Source organism: Equus asinus, chromosome 29, assembly GCF_041296235.1.
Source record: "Equus asinus isolate D_3611 breed Donkey chromosome 29, EquAss-T2T_v2, whole genome shotgun sequence".
NCBI lineage: Eukaryota > Metazoa > Chordata > Mammalia > Perissodactyla > Equidae > Equus > Equus asinus.
Window position 1 is genome coordinate 41,524,775 of NC_091818.1, and position 7,045 is coordinate 41,531,819.

The 7,045-nt window shown below is 36.8% G+C and overlaps 1 long non-coding RNA gene across 1 annotated transcript; it reads right to left on the reverse strand.

Annotated features, from left to right (window-relative positions):
- Window positions 1–302: 302 nt before the first annotated feature.
- LOC139042509 (uncharacterized) lies at window positions 303–3,348 on the reverse strand. Its single transcript, XR_011499289.1, has 3 exons — window positions 3,235–3,348; window positions 2,609–2,833; window positions 303–2,356 (listed from the first exon to the last, which is right to left on the reverse strand). It is a non-coding gene; the product is annotated as an uncharacterized lncRNA (long non-coding RNA).
- Window positions 3,349–7,045: the final 3,697 nt, after the last annotated feature.

A 7,045-nucleotide genomic window follows, 5' to 3' on the forward strand; every position in this document is an offset into this window, starting at 1 on the left:
CATTGGCTATTCACTTAAAAAACAACGACAACAAAAAACAATTCTGTTGATTGGAAAGGTATAAAGGCAAATTTTCTTTCAACTTTAAGCTTTAATTCTTTATTAATGCTCAACTTTTTGAAAAATGTTCATTAATCATTCCTCTAAATTGTGCATGTTTTTGTGTGTGTATTTTCTGTAAGACAGTTTGTTGTTTCAAATGATATATGATCAAGAAGGGGCTTCATCACGGCAAAAATAAGAGATTGGTATCTGCATGTTTCTTTTTTAAATTTTTTTTATTATTTTTTTATTCCAGTAAGAGGGGTTTATAATGCAATATAAATTTCAGGTGTAAATCATTATATATTTCAATTTCTGTGTAGATTACAACATGTTCACCACCCAAAGACCAATTACAATCCAACACCACTCATATGTGTTTAATTATCTCTTTTGCTCTCCTGCCTCCCCCCTTTCCCTCTGGTAACCACCAACCAATCTCTGTTTCTAGAGGTTTGTTTGTCATTATTTTTAACTTCTACTTATGAGTGAGATCATACAGTATTTGTGTTTGCCCTCTGACCTATTTCACCTGGCATAATGCCCTCAAGTTTCATCCATGTTGTCACAAATTTTGTCACACCACACACAGCACCTTTGAGGTGTAGAATATATCTTCTCTTTTCATAGGACCATCTTCAGTTTTTCTTTGAATTGTCCATCCAACCTCCTTGCCATTATTATACAAATGGATAGACTCAATATGGCAGAACACAGCATCTATAGCTAATTGGTGACCCCCAGAGCTTTTCTTCTAGGAACCAAAATGGGCAGCTAGAGGTAGTAATTGGATATCCACATGACTCTGACTTCCCTAAGAGGTAGCTGTTCCTAATGTCTTAGGTTAGCTCTGTGTGTGTGCTGAAGATCCCATGGTAGTTTATCTGGGTCTTTCCTGGTAAGCAAAAAAATTGGGTCATCCCAGAAATCCCTTCAATCCTGGGCAATCACTGCTTCATCATTACCATCCAGGGTTTCCAAGACCACCCCCAGGTTCAGTGATTTGCTGAAATAATTCACAGGACTCAGCCTATAGTTGTACTCATGGATATGATTTATACTGTGAGAGATCACTAAGCAAAATCAACAAAAAGAAAAGGTACATGGAACATCTCACAAGAAATAAGCGGATTGTTTCTAAGAGTCCTCTACCAGTGTAGTCATACAAAACATGCTAAATAAAAAGTACATAGAAATTTAAAAAGTCCATTATTATTAACTACAGTCACTATGCTGTACATTAGTTCTCCAGAATTTCTTCATCTCATGACCAAAAGTTTGTATCCTTTGACCAACATCCCCTCATTTTTCCAACTATCTACTCCCCCAGTCCCTGGTCACCACTTCTGTACTCTCTGCTTCCAAGTGTTTGAATTTTTTAGATGCCATATAGAAGTGGGATCGTGCAAAGTTCAATCTGTGTCTGTTGTATTTCACTCAGCATAATGTGCTCCAGGTTACCTATGAGGTTGCAAAAGGCAGGATTACATTCTGTTATAAGGCCAAATAATATACCATTTCTTTTTGAATATTTCAGAAGGTTAATTTTTTTCTTGATATTGCAAACAACTAGATAATTGTTCTAACTGCCCATTCCTGGTCACGCACTTTCCTTAGATGTAGACGAAAAGAGAGTTTTAATGATGCTGAGGTTTCAATGGTATCCTTGACCCTTCTCTCACCTTCATCCCACTTTGCGCTACAAAATAAATAAGTCCCGTGATCTATCCCTAAAACATCTCTTTGTATATTTCTTTCCATTTTATGTATGAAAAAATGAGACTCAAAGTTTAGGTGCTACTGCATTTTCATACAACTAAATAGTCTAAGTTCAAACTTTGAAGGCAATTGTGTGGCTTTCGGTCTAGTATCTTGTCCTCTTTGCTCCCTCTTATGTCCAAGGTCTATCTATGCCTATTTGCTTCAATCAATAGTACATTAACAAGGACCAAGAACCAAAACATTGCCCTGGAGGACAGTAGCTTATTATTTCAAATGGTATTATATTTTCCATCTGCGATAAATTCCCAAGCAGTAGGATAAGTATAAGGGAAACTACATGCGGAATCTTTATTACCCGGCACTTAGCAGTCTACCACACAGCAGAAGAGCAACTCTTTCCCACAATTTGTAATTCACCTCTTCACCATGATGTTTTACCAAAAATATTTCTCTGGATCATGTCTTCTTAAAAGAGAAAAGATTTCTTGAATTTCAGATATAGAAAGAGAAACTACTCCTATGAAATCATCCTCAAATTAAATCAGCTGAAATTCAGTCTTCTTGACTGCTGATTTTCATCTCTTTTGCTAACCTAGAAAATAGATGGAAATTGTCAGGAAAACCCAGAATAATCTGTGGGTGAAAACATGGTCAGACCCTGATGCAGTGTGCACACTGACTACTTTGTCTCTTTGTATAAGGCACTACTCTAGCCTGGTTACAACAACCAAATGAGCCTCCTAGAGTCACACAGGAAATCAATGACTTGACAATCCAGGTTAGTTTCCACTTATACCTCATACATTTTATTTCGAATTCTCAACACCAAGACCACTATTGTTACCTTGTTGGGTGCATAGGTGTCAAATTCCAGCACAGGAATGAAGTAGCCAACATTTAGTTCCACACATCAATATTTGGGTTCTATTGCATCCTGCTCTTCTGTCTAAGCAGACTTTGTTATATTCTCCTGCCTTTACAGATTGTGAACAGAAGGGAAGGGACACCCATATCTACTGTCCAACTATCAGCAAATGGATTACAGGAGGAGCAAGGTTAAAGTAGTTGCCTGTCAAATGAGAAGAGAATTGGAACCAGTTAACTTGCTTGTTTGTTTTTATCAAAAAGTAATCTCAATGAATTATTATATAGAAGTGATGAAATCATTAAACTCTTGCACAAGAAATTTTATTCAGGATTGCTAATATCAGTAAATGATTACAAGAGACTTACCAAAAAATTATTCACCATATGTTAGACTAGAAACCTCCAGATACCAATCTCTTTTATATTTTTGCCATGATGAAGCCCCTGCTTGACCATACATCATTTAACGTATTTAATTATCTTATAGATCACACACATACACATATACACACAATTTAGAGGAATTAATAATGAACATTTTTCAAAAAGTTAATCCTCAATCAAATATAAAAACTTCAAATTGAAAGAAAATTTTCTGTTTACCTTTTCCATCAGCAAAATTACATTTCTTTTTTTTTCCGTTGCTTTATAAAAAGAATATCCAGTGCTAACAAGGGTGTAATCCTGGGAAGAGTGCCCAAAAGTGACATTCTGGCAAGACCTTTATTGGAGATTTAATTGTTAACAGTTTTTGGATATCATTTCCAGTATGCAAACAGGGTCCTAGAGTGTTTACACATTTCACTCATTTATATAACCTTTAGAAAACTTTGATGATGTAACTACTAAGAAAACTGATGAAAATTTTATATAGTTTATCATACTCAACAGTATTCATGAAAGTGAAAACTGGAAAGAACAAATTACAATAATTGTGGGAGGATTTAGAGAAATTATGGTGCATTAATACAATATATTATTATGGCTTCCTTTAAAATCGAACATCTAGAGTGATGCCAACCAAATGATGGACTGTGAAGCTCTGGGTCCTACGATGGAAACATAAGAAGGCAACAACCAACCGGCTGAAATAACTTTGTAGGAGCTCTGGAAAATGGTCAAAGATCCACAGCAACAAAGTGAACAATTAGGGAAAAGCCAGATTCAAAGTGTTGGGAAATTTCATCATGTTTTTATTCACCCTTGACCCTACACCTACCTGGTACAGTGAAGGCTTGGTCTGTAAGATGTATCAGTTCAGTTCTCAGTTACCTCTCTCAAACCACACTGTTTATGAAAGATCCTATTTACAATGTCCTAATCTGTCTGGGGGCTGCCTGAATGACTGCTGTCTGTTTCACTTAACTCTAAGCCTGAATTGAAAAGAATCTGGGAAGGCTCATCATAGCTACGGGGGATCTATAGATGTACAGATGCCAGGGGCAAGAGATTAGAGTGTGAAGATGTGGAATATACAATACAAATCCCCTGAGGAGAAGGTGGGCTGTGAATCTGAGGGATATCAAAGAATTCAAAAGGCATCCAGGGGAACTGAAAAAGCCAAACACAGACCAGATAAGACACCTGCTGAGCAAATCAATGAATACATTCACCTTTCATATTGTGCTGATCCCAAGACCAGGAGCACGCCAAGATAATAAGGGAAAGATTGTCAGGACATGGAACAAATCTGCAAAGAGTGGGAGAATTGGCTGTTTTTTTAAATGCACAATTAAACACATACAAACGAATACACACAAAACACAAAAGAAAATAACAAGAAAATGTGATTCATTAAAAAGGAGAAAATACATTGAAAGAAACTGTTCCTGAAGAATCGCAGACATTGGACTTCTTAGATAAACAGTTTTTAAAAAACTGTCTTATATATTATGAAATTGCTAAAGCATAAATTTGACAAAGAACTGAAAGAAATCAGGTAAATCATATAAGAATAAAATGATAATATCAAAAAAGTTATACAAACTGTGGAGCCTAAATAAAAGAAAAAGATGAAGAAATGTGAACAGACCTTAAAGGACTTATAAGATACCATCATGTGACCTATATACACATTATCAGAGTCCCAGAAGGAGTAGAGGGAAAAGAGTGGTACAGAGAGATTAATTGAAGAAATAATGAATAAAAACTCTCTATGCTGAATGTAAGACATGAATAATCAACAAATCCAAGAAGCTGATAGCTTTTCTAGGGCTATTCCCTAATGTAGTAGCTAATAGCCAGCAAAGTCAGATATTATGAGATTTGTCCCAGTTGTAGAGTCTGAAGGATGCTTGTAGCAGCATCACTCTCCTACTCAGGTCTCCAACTCCTCCAGGGAAGGCTGTGTACCTTACTGTTGCTTCTAGCTGGCTGGCCCTGAAGCTTCATGGCTCATGAAGGTGGCTTTTTTCTCTGCAGGGTGGAATTTCTGCCTTGTTGCAGGTGTTCTTTTAATCCAGTTTTCAGTTCTGTCTCAGGAGTAATTTTTCCAAAAATAGTTCTAACTTGGTTGTGTTCATGGGCAGAGGTGAATTCAGAGTCTGCTGATACCACCATCTTGTCTCCCTCTTCTGGATGTTTCTAGTCGAACAGATGGTCAATAATTGTTCAACAAATTTCTTGTAATAATTTCCCAATGTATGAGGATCCTGAATAAAATAATTACTTGTGCAATAAGTTAATGATTTCTTTATCATTATATAGAAATTGGTTAAGATTACACTTGAGAAAAAATCAAAGTAAATGGTTCTAATTCCCTTCTCATTCCGTCAGTTCATTCTTTATCCTTGGTCTTCCTAAAATCCATTTACTGACAGTTGAATAGTGGAATTGGGTGTTATCCTCAAGTAATTCACATAACCTGTGAAGGCAGAATAATTATAAAAGTGTCTACTGAAAAAGAGGAGCAAGCAGTAATGTATTCCAAATGTTGATGTGTGGAACTGATGGCCACTTCACTCCTGAACTGGGATTCGGCACCCACGTACCTGAAGATGTACCGATTGTGGTCTTGGAGCAGAGGGTTCAAAAGAAAATAAACCTAGCATGAGTGGAATCCAGCTTGGTTTGTCATGACATTGAGTTCCTATGTGACTCTTGGAGGCTCACTTGGTACTTGTAACCAGGCTAGAAACATTCCTTATACAAAGATACACAGTGGTTGGTATTCTCTCTGCATCAAGGTTTGTTGATGAGGTCACCTGCAGATTATTGTGAGTTTCCCTTCAGTTTCCATCTATTTTACAGGTTGTCAAAGAGATGAAACTCAGCAGTCAAAAACACTGACTATCAACTCTCACGATTTGAGTATGATTGTCTTGGAGTAGTTTTCTCAGCATATTTCTGTAATTGAAAATCTTTTCTCCCACAAAGAAGACATGATCCAGAGAAAAATTTGTGGTAAAAGGTGCTGGAGATAAGGGAATGACAAATGATGCAAGAAAGTTGCTGTTCTGCTGTGTGATAGCCTGCTGAGTGGCAAGAAATAAATATTCCACCTGTAATTTCCCTCAAAACTCTCCTACTGCTTGAGAATTTGTACTTAATAGAAAATAGTATATCATTTGAGGGAAAAAGCTACAATCTTCTTGGCCAAAGTTTCAACTCTTGGTTCTTGTTATTTCTTTTGATTGAAGAACATAGATAGAGTTGGACCTTGGACATAAGAGGAGCAAAGAATATAAGTCACTGGACTGGACGCCAGAAGTTTGCCTTCCAATTTTGTCTTAGACTATTTAGTTGTGTGATAAGGGACTAGTACTTAAAATTTGAGCTCGAATTTCTCATCTATAAAACAGAAGGAAACATTCAGAGATTTTCTTGAGACTGTTTATAGGGCTTCTTTGTAGTGCAAAGTTGGATGAAGGAGGGGAAAGAGCCAAGAACACCACTGAAGTTTTAGCTTCAATAATCCTTTGGATGCTCATACAACAAAGGTGAGGGCATGACCAGCAGAGGGCAGTCGACTGAATATCCCGGTCTTAGAAATATCACTGAGAAAAGAAAGTTTCTGAAATATTTAAAAAAGAAATGGAATATTAGTGAACTTAAAAACAGAAGGAAATCATGCCAGTGGCAACCACATGGATGAACCTGGGGGACATTATGCTAAGTGAAATAAACCAGACACAGAAAGACAAATACTGAATGATCTCACTTTAATATGGAGCCTAACATATCAAACTTATGGAAGCAAAGAGTAGAGGAGTGGTGACCAGGGGCTTGGGGAAGGGGTAGTGGGAAAAATGGGGAGATGCTGGTCAAGGGTACAAGCTGTCAGTTATAAGATGAATAAGTTCTGGAGAAATGCAGACTAAGTTCTGGAGTGTACAGCATGGTGACTATAGTTGATAATAATGTATTATATTCTTGAGATTTGCTAAGGGAGTAGGGTTTTAAGTGTTCTCACCGC